Source organism: Balaenoptera physalus (genome assembly GCF_965194825.1).
Source record: "Balaenoptera physalus genome assembly, chromosome: 1".
NCBI lineage: Eukaryota > Metazoa > Chordata > Mammalia > Artiodactyla > Balaenopteridae > Balaenoptera > Balaenoptera physalus.
In genome coordinates this window covers 81,433,493-81,452,813 of record NC_138882.1, presented here as the reverse complement: position 1 = coordinate 81,452,813, position 19,321 = coordinate 81,433,493, and the positions used below count along the sequence as shown (strand labels likewise).

The following is a 19,321-nucleotide window of genomic DNA, read 5'->3' as shown; positions in this document are numbered from 1 at the left end:
AGTGGACATTTTGCTTTCCCACCCCCTATGCTTTCATCCAGTCTTTAAAGGAACCACATTGTATTGTAAAGTCATGTTCTGTTCCTTCTTCTGAGCTTGCTAGATGAAACCACCAAGTGGCCTGGATAATGGGAATAAGCTGGTTACTGGAATAAGATCTAGTATCTTTTTTATTTTCTTCTTTTAACATCTTTATTGGAGTATAATTGCTTTACAATGGTGTGTTATTTTCTGCTGTATAACAAAGTGAATCAGTTATACATATACATATATCCCCATATCTCTCCCCTCTTGCGTCTCCCTCCCACCCTCCTTGTCCCACCCCTCTAAATGGACTCAAATCACTCAGCTAATCTCCCTGTGTTATGCACTGCTTCCCACTAACTATCTATTTTACATTTGGTAGTGTATATATGTCCATGCCACTCTCTCACTTCCTCCCAGCTTATCCTTCCCCCACCCTGTGTCCTCAAGTCCATTCTCTACATCTGCATCTTTATTCCTGTCCTGCCCCTAGGTTCTTCAGAACTTTTTTTTTTTTTTAGATTCTATATATATGTGTTAGCATACGGTATTTGTTTTTCTCTTTCTGACTTACTTCACTCTGTATGACAGTCTCTAGGTCCATCCACCTCACTACAAATAACTCAGTTTCATTTCCTTTTTTGGCTAAGTAATATTCCATTATACATATGTGCCACATCTTCTTTATCCATTCATCTGTTGATGGACACTTAGGTTGCTTCCATGTCCTGGCTATTGTAAATAGAGCTGCAGTGAACATTACTTTATTTGAATTATGGTTTGCTCAGGGTATATGCCCAGTAGTGGGTTTGCTGGGTCATATGGTAGTTCTTTTTTTAGCTTTTTAAGGAACCTCCATAATGTTCTCCATAGTGGCTGTATCAATTTACATTCCCACCAACAGGGTAGAGGGTTCCCTTTTCCACACACCCTCTCCAGTATTCATTGTTTGTAGATTTTTGATGATGGCCATTCTGAGGTAATACTTCATTGTGGTTTTCATTTGCATTTCTCTAATGACTAGTGATGATGAGCATACTTTCATTTGTTTAATGGCAATCTGTATATCTTCTTTGGAGAAATGTCTATTTATGTCTTCTGCCCATGTTTGGATTGGGTTGTTTGTTTTTTTGATATTGAGCAGCATAAGCTGCTTGTATATTTTGGAGATTAGTCCTTTATCAGTTGCTTCATTTGCAAATATTTTCTCCCATAGTGAGGGTTGTCTTTGCATCTTGTTTATGGTTTGCTTTGCTGTGCAAAAGCTTTTAAGTTTCATTAGATCCCTTTTGTTTATTTTTGTTTTTATTTCCATTTCTCTAGGAGGTGGGTCAAAAAGGATCTTGCTGTGATTTATGTTGAAGAGTGTTCTTCCTATGTTTTCCTCTAAGAGTTTTACAGTGTCTGGGCTTATATTTAGGTCTTTAATCCATTTTGAGTTTATTTTTATGTATGGTGTTGGGAAGTGTTCTAATTTCATTCTTTTACATGTAGCTGTCCAGTTTTCCCAGCACCACTTATTGAAGAGGCTGTCTTTTCTCCATTGTATATTCTTGCCTCTTTTATCAAAGATAAGGTGACCATATGTGTGTGGGTTTATCTCTGGGCTTTCTATCCTGTTCCATTGATCTCTATTTCTGTTTTTGTGCCAGTACCAAACTGTCTTCATTACTCTAGCTTTGTAGTATAGTCTGAAGTCTGGAAGCCTGATTCCTCCAGCTCTGTTTTTCTTTCTCAAGATTGCTTTGGCTATTTGGGGTCTTCTGTGTTTCCATACAAATTGTGAAAATTTTTGTTCTAGGTCTGTGAAAAATGCCATTGGTAGTTTGATAGAGATTGCACTGAATCTGTAGATTGCCTTGGGTAATATAGTCATTTTCACAATGTTGATTCTTCCAATCCAAGAACATGATATATCTCTCCATCTGTTTGTATCATCTTTAATTTCTTTCATCAGTGTCTTACAGTTTTCTTCATACAGGTCTTTTGTGTCCTTAGGTAGGTTTATTCCCAGGTATTTATTCTTTTTGTTGCAATTGTAAATGGGAGTGTTTCCTTAATTTCTCTTTCAGATTTTTCATCATTAGTGTATAGGAATGCAAAAGATTTCTGTTCATTAATTTTGTATCCTGCTACTTTATCAAATTCATTGATTAGCTCTAGTAGTTTTCTGATAGCATCTTTAGGATTCTCTATGTATAGTATCATGTCATCTACAAACAGTGACAGTTTTACTTCTTCTTTTCTGATTTGGATTCCTTTTATTTCTTTTTCTTCTCTGATTGCTGTGGCTAAAACTTCCAAAATTATGCTGAATAATAGTAGTGAGAGTGGGCAACCTTGCCTTGTTCCTGATCATAGTGGAAAGGGTTTCAGTTTTTCACCATTGAGAACGATGTTGGCTGTGGGTTTGTCATATATGGCCTTTATTATGTTGAGGTAAGTTCCCTCCATGCCTACTTTCTGGAGGGTTTTTGTCATAAATCGGTGTTGAATTTTGTCAAAAACTTTTTCTGCATCTATTGAGATGATCGTATGGTTTTTCTCCTTCAATTAGTTAATATGGTTTATCACATTGATTGATTTGCATATACTGAAGAATCCTTGCATTCCTGGGATAAACCCCACTTGATCATGGTGTATGATCTTTTAATGTGCTGTTGGATTTTGTTTGCTAGTATTTTGCTGAGGATTTTTGTTCATCAGTGATATTGGCCTGTAGTTTTCTTTTTTTGTGACATCTTTGTCTGGTTTTGGTATCAGGGTGATGGTGGCCTCCTCCCTCTGCTATATTTTGGAAGTGTTTGCGAAGGATCGGTGTTAGCTCTTCTCTAAATGTTTGGTAGAATTCACTTGTGAAGCTATCTGGTCCTCGGCTGTTGTTTGTTGGAAGATTTTTAATCACAGTTTCAATTTCCGTGCTTTTCATTGGTCTATTTATATTTTCTATTTCTTCCTGGTTCAGTCTCAGAAGGTTGTGCTTTTCTAAGTATTTGTCCGTTTCTTCCAGGTTGTCCATTTTATTGGCATATAGTTGCTTGTAGTAATCTCTCATGATCCTTTGTGTTTCTGCAGTGTCAGTTGTTACTTCTCCTTTTTCGTTTCTGATTTTATTGATTTGTCTTCCTTTTTTTCTTGATGAGTCTGGCTAATGCTTTATCAATTATGTTTATCTTCTCAAAGAAGCAGCTTTTAGTTTTATTGATCTTTACTTTTGTTTCCTTCATTTCTTTTTCATTTATTTCTGACCTGATCTTTATAATTTCTTTCCTTCTGCTGGCTTTGGGGTTTTTTTGTTCTTCTTTCTATAATTGCTTTAGGTGTAAGGTTAGGTTGTATATTTGAGATGTTTCTAGTTTCTTAAGGTAGGATTGTATTGCTATAAAGTTCCCGTTTAGAACTGCTTTTGCTGCATCCCATAGGTTTTGGGTTGTCGTGTTTTCATTGTAATTTGTTTCTAGGTATTTTTTGATTTCCTCTTTGATTTCTTCAGTGATCTCTTGGTTATTAAGTAGTGTATTGTTTGGCCTCCATGTGTTTGTATTTTTTACAGATTTTTTCCCCTGTAATTGATATCTAGTCTCATAGCATTGTGGTTGGAAAAGATACTTGATATGATTTCAATTTTCTTAAATTTACCAAGGCTTGATTTGTGACCCAGGATATGCTCTGTCCTGGAGAGTGTTCCATGAGCACTTGAGAAGAAAGTGTATTCTGTTGTTTTGGGATGTAATCTCCTATAAATATCAATTAAGTCCATCTTGTTTAATGTATCATTTAAAGCTTGTGTTTCCTTATTTATTTTCATTTTGGATGATCTGTCCATTGGTGAAAGTGGGGTGTTAATGTCCCCTACTATGATTGTGTTACTGTCGATTTCCCCTTTTATGGCTGTTAGCATTTGCCTTATGTATTGAGGTGCTCTTATGTTGGGTGCATAAATATTTACAATTGTTATATATTCTTGTTGGATTGGTCCCTTGCTCATTATGTAGTGCCCTTCTTTGTCTCTTGTAATAGTCTTTATTTGAAAGTATATTTTGTCTGATATGAGAATTGCTACTCCATCTTTCTTTTGATTTCCATTTGCATGGAATATCTTTTTCCATCCCCTCACTTTTGGTCTGTATGTGTCCCTAGGTCTGAAGTGGGTCTTTTGTACACAGCATATATATGGGTCTTGTTTTTTTATCCATTCAGCCAGCCTATGTCTTTTCGTGGGAGCATTTAATCCATTTACATATAAGGTAATTATTGATATGTATGTTCTTATTACCATTTTCTTAATTGTTTTCAGTTTGTTACTGTAGGCCTTTTCCTTCTCTTGTGTTTCCTGTCTAGAGAAGCTCCTTTACCATTTGTTGTAAAGCTGGTTTGGTGTTGCTGAATTCTCTTAGCTTTTGCTTGTCTGTAAAGGTTTTAATTTCTCCATCAAATCTGAATGAGATACTTGCTGGGTAGAGTAATCTTGGTTGTAGGTTTTTCCCTTTCATCACTTTAATATGTTCTGCCACTCCCTTCTGGCCTGCAGAGTTTCTGCTGAAAGATCAGCTGTTAACCTTTTGGGGGTTCCCTTGTAAGTTATTTGTTGCTTTTCCCTTGCTGCTTTTAATATTTTTTCTTTGTATTTAGTTTTTGATAGTTTGATTAATATGTGTCTTGGCGTGTTTCTCCTTGGATTTATCCTGTATGGGACTTTCTGCGCTTCCTGGGCTTGATTAACTATTTCCTTTCCCATATTAGGGAAGTTTTCAACTATAATCTCTTCAAATATTTTCTCAGTCCCTTTCTTTTTCTCTTCTTCTTTGGGACCCCTATAATTCGAATGTTGGTGAGTTTAATGTTGTCCCAGGGGTCTCTGAGACTGCGCTCAGTTCTCTTCATTCTTTATTCTTTTTTCTTCTCTGCAGTAGTTATTTCCACTATTTTATCTTCCAGGTCACTTATCCGTTCTTCTGCCTCAGTTATTCTGCTATTGATTCCTTCTAGAGAATTTTTAATTTCATTTATTGTGTTGTTCATCATAGTTTGTTTGCTCTTTAGTTCTTCTAAGTCCTTGTTAAAAGTTTCTTGTATTTTCTCCATTCTATTTCCAAGATTTTGGATCATCTTTACTATCATTAATCTGAATTCTTTTTTAGGTAGACTGGCTATTTCTTCTTCATTTGTTTGTTCTGTTAAGCTTTTACCTTGCTCCTTCATCTGCTGTGTGTTTCTCTGTCTTCTCATTTTGCTTAACTTACTGTGTTTGGGGTCTCCTTTTCACAGGCTGAAGGTTTGTAGTTCCTGTTGTTTTTGGTGTCTGCCCCCAGTGGGTAAGGTTGGTTCAGTGGGTTGTGCAGGTTTCCTGGTGGATGGGAGCAGTGCCTGTGTTTTGATGGATTAGGCTGGATCTTGCCTTTCTGGTGAGCAGGACCACATCTGGTGGTGTGGTTTTGGGTGTCTGTAAACTTATTATGATTTTGGGTAGCCTCTCTGCTAATGGGTGGTGTTGTGTTCCTGTCTTGCTAGTTGTTTAGCATAGGGTGTCCAGCACTGTGGTTTGCTGGTCATTGAGTGGAGCTGGTTCTTTATATTGAGATGGAGATCTCTGTGAGAGCTTTCACCATTTGATATTATGTGTGGCCAGGAGGTCCCTGGTGGACCAGTGTCCTGAACTTGGCTCTCCCACTCAGATGTTCAGGCCTGACACCTGGCCAGAGCACCAAGACCCTGTCAGCCACATGGCTCAGAAGGAAAGGTAGAAGAAAATAAATAAATAAATAAAATAAAGTAAAATAAAATAAAATAAAATAAAAAGTTATTAAAATAAAAAATAGAAAAATAATATTAAAAATAAAAAAATAAAACAGTAATTTAAAAAAGGAAAGAAGAGAACACCAAAACGAAAAAACAAATCCACCAATGATAACAAGCACTAAAAACTATACTAAAAATAAAAAAAATTAAAAAACGGACAGACAAAATCCTAGGACAAATGGCAAAAGCAAAGCTATGCAGACAAAATCACACAAAGAAGCATACACACACACTCAGAAAAAGAGAAAAAGGAAAAAATATATATGTATAAAACGAAAGGAAGAGAGCAATGAAATTAATAAAGAAATCTACCAATGATAATAAGTTCTAAATACTAAACTAAGATAAACATAAAACCAGAAACAAATTAGATGCAGAAAGCAAACCCCAAGTCTACTGTTGCTTCCAATGTCCACTGCCTCAATTTTGGGATGATACGTTGTCTTTTAAAATATTCCAGAGATGCAGGGTACATCAAGTTGATTGTGGAGATTTAAGCCACTGATCCTGAGGCTGCTGGGAGAAATTTCCCTTTCTCTTCTTTGTTTGCACAGCTCCTGGGGTTCAGCTTTGGATCTGGTTCCTCCTCTGCATGTAGGTCGCCCTCTGGCATCTGTTCCTTGCCCAGACAGGACGGGGTTAAAGTAGCAGCTGATTAGGGGGTTCTGGCTCTCTCAGGCTGGGGGGAGAGGGGTACAGAATGCTGGGCGAGCCTGCGGTGAAAGAGATTGGTGTGACATTGCAACAGCCTGAGGCACACTGTGTGTTCTCCCGGGGAAGTGTCCCTGGATCACGGGACCCTGGCAGTGGCGGGGTGCACAGGCTCCTGGGAGGGGAGGTATGGATAGTGACCTGTGCTTGCACACAGGCTTGTTGGTGGCTGCAGCAGCAGCCTTAGCATTTCATGGCCATCTCTGGTGTCCACGCTGTTAGCCGCAGCTTGCGCCCATCTCTGAATCTCATTTAGGCGGTGCTCTGAATCCCCTCTCCTCGTGTACCCTGAAACAATGGTCTCTTGCCTCTTAGGCCAGTCCAGACTTTTTCCTGGACTCCCTCCCAGCTAGCTGTGGTGCACTAGCCCCCTTCAGGCTGTGTTCACGCAGCCAACCCCAGTCCTCTCCCTGGGATCTGACCTCCGAAGCCTGAGTCTCAGCTCCCAGTGCCAACCCACCCCAGCAGGTGAGCAGACAAGTCTCTCAGGCTGGTGAGTGCTAGTCGGCACCAATCCCTTGTGTGGGAATCTCTCCGCTTTGCCCTCTGCACCCCTGTTGCTGCACTCTCCTCCTTGGCTCTGAAGCTTCCCACCCACCCACCGTCTGTCTCCACCAGTTAAGGGGGTTCCTAGTATGTGGAAACTTTTCCTCCTTCACAGCTCCCTCCCAGAAGTGCAGGTCCCATCCCTATTCTTTTGTCTTTGTTTTTCCTTTTTTCTTTTGCCCTACCCAGATACTTGGAGAGTTTCTTGCCTTTTGGAAAGTCTGAGATCTTCCGCCAGCCTTCAGTAGGTGTTGTGTAGGAGTTGTTCCACATGTAGTTGTATTTCTGATGTATCTGTGGGGAGGAAGGTGATCTCCATGTCATACTCCTCTGCCATCTTGAAGGTCCTCCCAGGATCCAGTATCTTTAATTTTCAGAACTTTCTACTTAAATGCTTTCAAAATTTTTTGTCCATTTATTCAATGTACAATTAGGTGGAAATGAGTTTAAATCCAGGGTTCAGTTCTTAGGTGACTGATTATAGTGAAAAAAAAAAATCATTGCCAAGGACAAATATCCTCCCCTGGGGCTGCTCTTCTTAGATTGGTCATAGATTCTCTAGTTTCTGCTCTGTCTCTTCACTTATTTATGGTACCAGACTATGTTCTGTCTGTGACATCTGCATTATATTTTAGGATTATAGTTGAGGGTTTTGACCTCAAGGTGAGGAACTAAGTTATATCTCAAATGAAAATATTCTTTCTATCACTGTTCAATTATACCATGATTACCAGAATTTGGATATGTAGTATCAGGAAGCAGAGGTCAGTCATATAAGAGAAGCGATAACTCCAAAAATATCACTGCAAAGCCAGAGCCAAAAGCCACAGGAAGCTTGTGGAATTTGGAATTATAATTTTTGAGAAAAATGTGTGGTTTGCTACTGACTGTTACAGGTGGAAAACCAGACTTACCTGTTGAACATTGAGGGACAACCTGTTGTTGTTGTTGTTGTTTAATGAAATTAGAAGAGCAGAAAATGTGGGTTACAGAAACAATTAGCTTAGTTCAAGAATTTTGCCCTCCTTCACAGATAGAGACTAGATCCCACAGGGACTTGGCCCTGGGGCCTACAGTCAAGCTGATTTTTATACCATTAGTAGTCTTCATCTAGAAGTTGGAAAAAATTCCCAAGGAGAATGCTTTCCAAGATAGGAAGGAAATATTATGTCATGGTTAGAGGTGCGTTTGAAAAGGCACATGATGGGCAACCTCACAGGCTCAGGGCTGTAGTTGACTAATTGAACATTTGAGTCAGTCACTAGGGATTATTCATGGGACAGAATGAATGCAAGAGATGAGTCTTGCTCCTGAGAAAACTCCAGGCCAAAACTCCTGTAGGTGTTCCTATGCATTCCTGTTCCATTAATATCTCACAATTCAAGGTGAGACAGGGGTCTGTTTATCCCAGTACAGTTCCTTAGAGCCCACAGAGCCCCTTCCACTTGGTGGTTATCATTAGATAAGCAAGAGAACAATTCTCCAACTCCTCAGATTTAGTCTTGGCTCATATGGATTTTCTATGTATAGAATAAAATATTGTTTTCATTTACTTCTTTTGTTGAGCACAGCTTTAAATCAAGAAGAGTGAGATGAAATTAGTTTTATTCATACAACATTAGAAAAGTATCACACATATAAAAAAGTCCAGAATTAAATAATGGTCTAGAATAAAGACTAGCAGACAGTGGCTTGTGAGCTTGTCAGCTGCCTGTTTTGGTAAATAAAGTGTTATTGGGACAAAGTTGTGCCCATTCATTTACACATGGTCTATGGTGGCTTTCCTACTACAATGACAGAGTTACATAGTTACAACAGAGACCTGAAAGGCCTAAACTATTTATTCTCTGGCCTTTTACAGAGAAAGTTTGCTGACTCCTGATCTAGAGCCAGAGAAACAATGATAGACAACTGGTCATTCTGCCCATAGGGAAGTTCTTAGCTATTTTCCTCAGAGGTTACTGTTTTCAGAGCTTGTGAGGATGTTCAGTGAGACAATGTTGAAGAGTTATGGTCCTGTGGCCAGAAAAACAATTCTCTCCAAATCAGCCTTTTGTCCAGACTGCACATCCTCTTTCAGATGTCACTTTCCTCCCTCCACCTGGGGTCTTAACAAGGAGGTAAACACTGGAGCCTTGGGAAGGCTGGGCAGGGCTTGGTCACCCAGCCAAGCAGGAAGTGTCAGGAGCAGAAACTGTGTGACGCTGGAGCAGGTTGGCCCGGGGAGCAGTAACATGTAGACATCTCTCCAGTCTTTCTACATCCATCTCTACAGGACCTTGTGGTAGCTGGGTGGCTGATATACCACAGATCAAAACCAACAAACACAAAGTGTGACTCACCTGCCTGTTCACTGAGCAGAGCTGTGAGGGGATCAAAAATCCAAGGTTAACACGGAGCATTTGCATCACAATTTAGAAATTTATATTACTTTGCTAAATTGCTCAAAACATTCCAGCTTTCCCTCATTTTCTATTCCCCTACCCCATTATCACCAACAATTCAATCTCCCTCAAACATACAACCAATCCACATTCATTTTATTTTTTTAAATTAATTTTTGTTGGCGTATAGTTGCTTTAACCCTCATTCATTTTACAATCATGAGGCAAATTGCAAACCTTCTCTTCCCCAAAGGGATTGCCAGAAGCAAGTCCCATGGATGTTGGATGTTTAGTGATTCTCTCCATTTCATTTTGCTTCCCCTGTCCCCCACCAACTGCCTTCTCACCCATGCTTTTCAAAGGGTAGACACTGTGCTACATGATAACACGGTCTCAAGTCACAAAGAGTTCATCAGGAAACATACCCAGTGAGAGTTTATGAGAGTTGAACCCACCCTGAACTAATGTTTTCTCTAGTCATATTTTATGTGAGAGTCCTTTTACTCAATTAACAAATATTTATTTAGTGCCTACTAAATGTAGAGAAAGGAATTTTGTTTCTCAGAAGCAGACTTCCTCTCCCTCATAGCCCATGATTAAGCAAAAGGACATTAGCAAATGGTCTCAATGTATCTTTTAAGCCAAAATCTTGTAGATAACTATCTAAATACTTTTCATGGAGGAGTATTAAGCATTGAAATTATGAAAATTTTATTTATGAGAACATATTACTCTCTGAGATCTAAGAGAATCAAAACAGATTCATTCATTCATTCAATTCATGATCAACAAATGGTAAAGTGGCCTGCTTTAAACATTAAGAATTAGGATGTATGGCAATATGATTTTCCTGGGGCAACTGTTTTGTATTTGACTATGAAATCTAAGCAGGAAGCAGAGAACTGAGCATTTCTACTGGTCCCTGGACTCTGATAAATCCTTAGACCTTTCAAGAGTTAGAGATCTCATCTTGCTTCCACCTCAGTTCTAACTCATTGAAGATGATTAGTAACGACCATAAGAGCGTGAAGGCCTAGTTCAGCTATTTGAGAAGATGTTCCCTCAGCCACCTGTTGAGTCCCGTGTTCAGGAAATGAAAACTACTTTTTAAAGTAAGTTTTGCACAGTTAGCAAGAAAAGGAAGTAGAAGAGCTCTTCAGTGTCTCACCACTATCTTCTTTTCCATAGGTGCTAGAGAATTAAAGACGATCCTCTCAATGCCAGAGAAATTCCACATCTTGACACTGATGATAGCTAACACTTATATATGGCTGTTAATAAGTTGAATAAATTCAAAATGCTTTATGCCCACAAAGTCATTAATACCCTCAGTAAGCTTGTGAAGTCAGCACTATCCCCTTTACGCAATTGAGGAAACTGAGGCACCAGAAAAAGCAAGTAAGTTGATCAAGACCAATATGGTCAATTTCTAGTAGTAACAACTGGGAGTCAAACCTAGGCAGTCCAGTTCCATAGTCTGACTCTTAAACACTTTGATGTCTTGCTATGATATATCGTCTCTCAATATTTCTTAAGATAACAGGGCCGTTGTTGCAATGGCTCAGATTTCTTAGGTGAAATTTTCCTTAGTCAATTTCTAACTTCATAGAATGGGATTTTTACTAAGATTCAAAGCACTTGCTCTATATCATTACATTATCCCCTTCCCTATTTCTAATCATGCTTTTTATACCACGGGCTTGTCTTAATACGTCTACACCCTGCAAAGCATGCATCACGTCAAAGCCTATTGTCACTCTCATTCTGATAGTATGTAGTCCTCAGAAATGTTATACAGAACAATCTGCTCAGATCAGGCTGTCCAGACAGATGTAAGTTGCCTTTTTGGACCTTATGCAGCATGAAACTTTAAATCACAAAATCACAGGTGTTTGTAACCTGGAGACTGATAGTGAAATAATAACCATAGACTCAATGTTATCTGTTCAGGTGAATACTTAACAATATTATTCGCTATAAACCTAGTTTTACTTTGGGAAATGCTGATGTATGTATGTGATGTGATGAACCATTATAATCATGTAATAAGAAAAGGCTAAAAACACCCAACAAAGGCAGTTTGAAATTAAATTATATATGGATTACCAAGCTGCCATTAAAATGCTTCTGTAGAATAATATTTAATAGCAATAAAAGATGCTCATGATATATTGCTAAGGGGAAAGTGGCTACTAAATGCAATTTATCTGCTGCACACCACTCTCTTGCTCTCCAGTAAAAAAATGTCTGAGACAATAAACACCAAGTTTTTACTGTAATTATATCTGAATAATGTAATTAAAGGTGATTTTTATTTTCCTCATTTTGCTTATTAGTGTTTTCTAGTATTCCTACAATAAACATATGCTATTTATATATTTTTAAAGGATTCATTTAAAAAATGGTCTGGGTTTTTTGGCCTTTCTAACCTTAAAGTATATCAAGCAATGCTACTTTAACTTTCTGCATAAATGGCTTATTTGTGTTTAGAAGAGGGGCCAGAGCTGATCTTCAAGTTCTTGTCTACTGGAAATGTTCCTAGGTGGCCTGTAAATTCCTCCTCATCCTGGCCAGCCAGGAAGTCATAGGATTTTGATGGATGGAAGCTAATTAGGGAAGAGAGTAGAGAGAGAAGCAAGCAAAAGATGGTGGAGGAGTTCATGGTAGGTATAATTTTTCATAAACATGTGAGGAGATTTTTCAAACTATTCACAACCTTTCATTGATTCCAATATGTCTTCTATGGACATGTATCCTGTTTGGTTGGAAGTTAATATTTCCTAAGGTGTTACCAAATGGTGTGGGGCGGAATTCATGGTTTGTGTGAAAGTGAGTGTTGCAGGTGGAAAAGAGAAATAATGAGTCGTTAGAGACAAGTGTTGTCATAGTGAGGTTGATGGGCCACAATGGTGACAACAAGTCCTCTGAAATGATTGACATACTCCATCTGGGTGCTGCTCTGTATTTGACAGATGGTAGGCATTTACGTATGGATAGACATAGACTGGAAGCATACCTAAACTTGGAAGCAAACTAGGGACCACATGCAGAGATTAGGAAGCTAAATGGTTCAGTGGAGGGAAAGGTAACTTAATGTTTAAGACTGTAATGGCAAAAGTGAAATTGTGTGTGCATATGTTTAACCAAAGTGAGAGATAAAACTATCCCTCTGCAAAGATATTTAGCTACCAGTCAGATGGAGCCACAGGTACCGCAGGGAAGCAGAGTTACACATAGATATAAAAGCCTCTTGGCACAGCCATGTAGACTCTTGACTTAGAGATTCCACACGTAGCAGCAGGCAGAAGGATACTACCTCAGATGCAGAGCAAAAGCAGTCTCTGCAAATTCTGTTCAATGTCTTGAATGGGACACAGAGCATAGTGCCAAGATGGGGAATGCCAGAATTGAAACAAAGAAGAAGAGAATCTTCATGAAATACAATTCAGAAGAAAATAAATAACATCTCCCATTTGAGGAAGTTGACTACTAGGACAGTTAGGGTAGAAAAATGAGGCTGGTAAACTTCAGAGATCTCTGGATATATCTGGTTGAACTTGGGGCTCCAAGGTCACTACGGCAGAATAAGTGTCATAATGTATATAAATATGCTGCATATATGGTCGTAGAAGTAGTCATTGTCATGGTCATCATCATTGTGTGGTAGTAGTTGTAGTAGTAATTTTAATAGTTACTGTTATTATGTTGAACAACATATGTCTTTCTTGAGTGGGGCTTGACCTAGGAATTTTATGTCCAGGGTAATAAATATATACTTTTGGAGGTGATAATGTTTGTTGGAGACCTTCTGGAGCAGAATTGGCTAGTGGAAATATTGATTTTGTCTTAATAGACAACAACTCGATGTTATTTAGGCAGAACCAGACCCTTCTGCCCAGCAGATTCTCTACAATGCAATTAATTAATTTCTAGAAGTCTACTGGGGCCCTGCATAGGCCAAACAGCATGACATGGAATTCAGACTGAGTAAGAATGCCTGGAAGCTGTGCTCTATTACCTCCCTGGCAGATATAAAGATGGAGATGCTCCAGAGACCCAGTTTCTAAAAGAAGTATCCCCATATTTGCTCAATTAGAGAAGGGCAGGAGGAAGTTTTAGTTTCAGATAGCGATTGTTTTTAGAGACTGGAATTTTACCAAACTCAATTTTTTCTTCTTCATGAGGAGTACCAGTTTCTTCAGTATTAGTAGAAGTTTCTATAAACCCCTTCTAAAGAAGGCATTGTTATTCCTGGGGTGGGGAGTAGAGGTAAACCTAATCTTGGAGTCTGAGGGGAGACAGAGGCACAGGAAGACTTAGTGAATCTCCTGGCAGATATCTGAGCAGCATCTGCAACAAGGAGCCATCCTCCCTCCATGTGTGAAAATACCACCCAGTAAGTGACCTAGACTCCCTGGGGATGGCAGGTGCAGAGGGGCCCCCACGAATCAGACAATTCAATCGGAAGCTTTCTATTTTCTGTTTTAATTGTATGTTTGTGGGGTTTCCAGAAATGTGGATGGGATATGACTTTCCATGCAGGAAGGACAATTACCAAAAAGAACTGTGGACCATGGGTCATTGACTATACCAACCCTTAATAGCATCACCCAGAGCAGCTTCCTGTGCATATCTTCCTGGCAGTTGAACATCAGCTGTTGGTGACAGAAAATAAACGAGTACTACCAAATCATACCCTGGTTTTCAATCTCAATTTCCCTTCAGAGGTTTTTGCTCACTCTTCTAACATGCTCTCCTAGCAACTCTTTCCCAGTTCACAAAGGTATAATTCCCAGTCAGAAAAAGCATTCATACATTCATTCAAGGATGGATAAATTTTACATAATTTTTAAAATGCATAGCCAAACAGGTAAGAAGGGAAATTCCCCTATTACAGATAAAAAAGGAAGTGAAAACAGAGTGTTAAACATGTAAATTACATTATTGTTCTCCTAGGAGGAGTGGGAGAGAACATACTACATTAAATAATTTTTATGAGCTTCGCACTTAAAGTCTATGTGGAATCAGTAGACAAAATTTTGGACCTACGAAAGGCAGAAACTTGAAACTAAAACATCACAAGACTTTCTTTTTAATAAATGAGTGGTTTGGTGAGGAAAAAAAATTACCCACAAGCACAGATAGATGTCAAATAAGCTTGTGTTTGTATCAAGCTTGGGGAAAACAGAAAGTTTCCTCTGAAACAATAAAAGCCCAGGACTGTGCCATGCTCCTGTGCGTGCCCTGGGAAATCCCAAATAAAGAATTATTATAAAAATTGGTCCTGGGCCAGTGAGCACCCAGGGCTTAGAAGAATTAAGTACAAAATGGCTTTTGAGAGACACAGTCAGAAACCCAGGTCACGTGGAATTCCTACACTGCACAAAAAGCTTCTTAATCTAAAATCACAAAACCCATCAACTTATGAAGAACAAGATTCAAAATATACAATAAATACAGGTTTTAAATACCTAAAACTTCAGAAAAACTATCTAAGAATTACAGTATATTAAATGTATTTAAACTATTTTAAGGTTGTTAAAATAATAAAGTACAGTTGACTCTTGAATAACACAGGTGTTAGGGGCTCCAACTCTCCATGAAATTGAAAATCCATATATAACTTTACAGTTGGTCCTCCATATCTGTAGTTCTGCATCTGCAGAGTCAACCAATTATGAATCATGTAGTAGTACATGTATTGAAATAAAAAGATATATAAGTGGACCCACGCAGTTTAAACCCATGTTGTTCAAGAATCAACTGTATTAAGCCCATAACAGTAAAATACTATAAATAATAAAAAGACAAATCTGAAAAGTTATAATAATAATATTTTTGAAAACTTAATATGTGCCAAGTATACTTTTTAGAATTTTAAACAAATGATTTTACATAATTAGCAAAACAACATCATATATTAGATATAATTGCTATCCCAGTTTTAAGCATGAAAAACACACAGAGGTTAATTAACTTGACCCAAACTGCAGGACTAGTAAATGGTGAGGCCAAAATGTAAATCCAGACAACTCTTCAGAAACCATGCTTTAAAAATTTTGCTACTAATATCTCTGAGAAGAAAAAAAAAAATGTAGTCATTGAAATAAGAAAGAAATAGGTTAAACTGATATAGCTGAAGAAACAATTAGTAAACTGAAAGATAGAGATTAAGAAATTGCCCAGAATGCAACAGGGCCAATAAAGAAATGAAGAATTGGAAGACTAATTAAGAGTCATGAGAATAAAGTCAGAAGGTCTAGAAAACTTCTAATATGAATTTCTGAAGGATAGAATTAAAACAATGATGAGGCAATATAATAACAGAGATAATAATTAAGTATTTTCTAAATTTGAAGAAAGCCATGAATCCTCAGGTTTAAGAAACATTTATCTCAAGCAAAATAAATTCATATTTAGACACAGCAGAGTGAAACTACATAAGACCAAAGATAGAGAGACTTAAAAGTAACCAGTGAGAAAAGACAGATTAACTACAAAGAAACAACAATTAAACGGAGAGAAATTTTCTCAAAGGCAACAATAGAAAGAGGAAGACCATGGAATAAAGTATTAAAGCTATTGAGAGCAAATCTAAACTATCAGTCTTAAATTCTGCTTTTGCACCTTCTGGACAAATGAACTCACAGATTGTAGCAAAAAGAACTAGAAAGTAAAAGTTCATAAAGAAAGAAATTGGACCACAGTGACATTATCATCATAGCAGAATAAGAATTTTCTTCTGTCCTTCCTCCAAGACCACCAGTTTAGACAATCACCAAAGAACAAGAAAGTCTTGTGGAAATCCAGGAGTCCAGCAGAGAATTTCTGACACACCCTCAGAGCAAAAAACTCAGATATTGGATAGATTGAAGGGGAATATTGAGGTGTGCTGTGTGACTGAGTGGTGGGGAGCAACTGGGAAAGTGGCAGATAGGGCTCTCAGAGGGGACCAGAGGGACATGAATGCTACTAACTGCATCACAGAATCCATCAGGATGTCTGCCTGTGAACCACAGGGGATGCCTCACCTGCAGATACCTCCAACTGGCCCACAGGCACCAATAGCAGTCCACAGGTCTCACTCACACATTCCCCCACTGCAGGAATGGTTCTTTATGTATGTTCCCAATAGCTGCAAGAATCAGGCTTTGAAGATGGCCAGTGAGCACACACAGAAAGCTGAACCAGCTCTGTGGACTTGGGGGAAATGACACAACTTAAGCATTCAGGACCACCCTAGAGAAAGTAAAAAGGAGTCTGGCAGCACCTGGCCTGGCAGATCAAGAGAAGGCATACAAGCTTAAGAATTCTCTTACAAGAGAGAACACAAAATGTGGATCAGGTGTACCCATAGAAAAGTTCTAAGAAAGCCTTAGAATTCCTAGCAGGGCTGACAGAAAGTATTTTTCTCCCAAAATCAGCCAGTAAAGACTGGAGAAAGAGACTGCTTCCTCAAATGTGAAGACAGCAATGCAAGACCCCAAGAGATATAAAAAATAAAGGAAATATAATACTACAAAAGGAATACAATCATTTTTTCAATAACCAGCTCCAAAGAAATATGGATCTGTGATTTATGCAATAAAAAATTCAAAATAACTATTCTAAGGAAGTTCAGTGAACTATAAGACAACACAGAAAGACAATTCAATGAATTCAGGAAAATAATATATGAGCAAAATGCAAAATTTAACGTAGAGATAGAAATCTTTAAAAAGAACCAAACAGAAATCCTGGAGCTGAAGAATACAATAAATGAAATAAATGTAACAGAGAGCATCAATAATCGACTAGATCAAGCAGAAGAATCTGTGAAGTATAAAAGACATATGCTTTGAAATTATCTAATTAGAGGAGAATAAAGAAGAAAAGAATGAAAAAGAGTGAAGAAATGCTATGTGAACTATGAACTACCATTAAGAGAAATAATCTATTCATTGTTGGAATCCCCAAAGAAGAAAGGGAGAATGGGGCAAAAAGCTTATTTAAAGTAATAATGGCTGAGAACATCCCAAATCTGGGGAGAGATTTGGACATCCAGTTCATAAAGCTAATAGGCCACCCAAAACTTCAACCCCAAACAATCTTTTCCAAAACACATGATAATAAAATTGTCTAAAAGCAAAGGCAAAGAAAGAATTATTTAAATAGCAAAAACAAAAACAAAAACAAAAACAAAATCTCATACATAGGAACACCCATAATATTATCAAACCTTGCAGGCTAGAAGAAAGTGGGATGATATATTCAAAATACTGAACAACAACAACAAAAAAAAACAACTAAGAAAACTACTGGGAAAAGTTGTCCTTCAGATACAAAGGTGAGATAAAGACTTTACCAACAAACAAAAGCTGAAGGAGCTCATCACCCACTAGACCTGCCTTATAAGAAATGTTGAAAGAAATTCTTTAAGTTGAAGTGAAAGGATGCTAATTAAGAACATAAAAGCATATGAAGACATAGAACACATTGGTAAGGGTAAATATATAGTCAGATTCAGAATACTGTAATACTATGATATGGTGATGTGTTAATAACTTAACTCTAGTATAAAGTTTAAAGGACAAAAGCATAAAAATAAATATAATGATAATAATTTGTTAATAGCTACACAATACAAAAAGTGGTAAATTGTGACATCTAAAACATAATGTGGAAGGAGTAAAAGGGTAGAAGTTTTGTATGCAATTGACATTAACTTGTTATCAGCATAAAATGGACTGTAATATCTATAAGATATTTTATGTAAGCCTCATAGCAACAACAAAGCAAAAACCTACAGTAGATACACAGAAGATAAAAAGAAAATCTAAGCATACCACTATGAATAATCATCAATTCAGAAAGGAAAACAATGAGAGGAAGAAAAGAATAGGAAGCTAAAAAATGGCAGAAAATAATGAATAGGATGGCATTAGTAAGTTCTTACATATCAATAATTATTTAAATGTAAATTAATTCAATTCTTCAATCAAAAGGCTGAGTGGATAATAAAACAAGGCTCAACTATATATGCTCACAATAGAAGCATGTCACCTATAAGGACACACATGGGACCAAAATGAAGGAATGAAAAAAAAATTCTGAGTAAATGAAACCAAAAGAGAGAAGTTATATTTATATCAGACAAAACAGACTTTAAGTCAAAAGCTATAACATGAGACAAGAAGGTCATTATATAATCTAAAAGGGGTCAATTTATCAAGAAGATATAACAACTGTAAATATCTATGTACCTAACATTGGAATGCCAAAATATATAAAGCAAATACCAACAGAACTAAAGGAGAAATAAGCACCAACACAGTAATAGTTGGGGGCTTAACTATCCCATTTCTACAGTGGATAGATCATCCAGAGAATTAATAGGGAAACAGCGAATTGGAACAACACTACAGACCTAATAGACCTAATATACATATATAGAACATTCCACCTAACAGCAACAGAATACACACAGTTATCAAGTACACATAGAACATTTCCTAAGCTAGATAATATGTTAGGCCACAATACAAGTCTCAACAAATTTAAGGAGAAATAAATTATATCAAGTATTTTTTTTTCCTACCACAATGGTATGAAACTAGAAATCAATAATAGGAGGAAAGCTGGAAATTTTACAAATAAATGGAAATTAAACAACACACTTCTGAACAACAAATGGATCAAAGAAGAAAGCAAAAGGGAAGTCAAAAAATATCTTTAGACAAAATAAAATAAAAACATAACACACCATTACTTGGGAATGCAGCAAAAACAGTCTAATGAGGAAAGTTTATGGCTATAAAAGCCTACATTTAAAAAAACATAAAAGAAAGACCTCATATGAACAACCTAGCATTGTACCT

General features: G+C 37.4%; 1 pseudogene across 1 annotated transcript in view; it reads right to left on the bottom strand.

The window, feature by feature from the left end:
- LOC309655170 (Fc receptor-like protein 2) overlaps nucleotides 1-19,321 on the bottom strand; it is a 32,831-nt pseudogene that overhangs the window by 10,335 nt on the left and 3,175 nt on the right. The gene's annotated exons all lie outside the window — the stretch shown is intronic.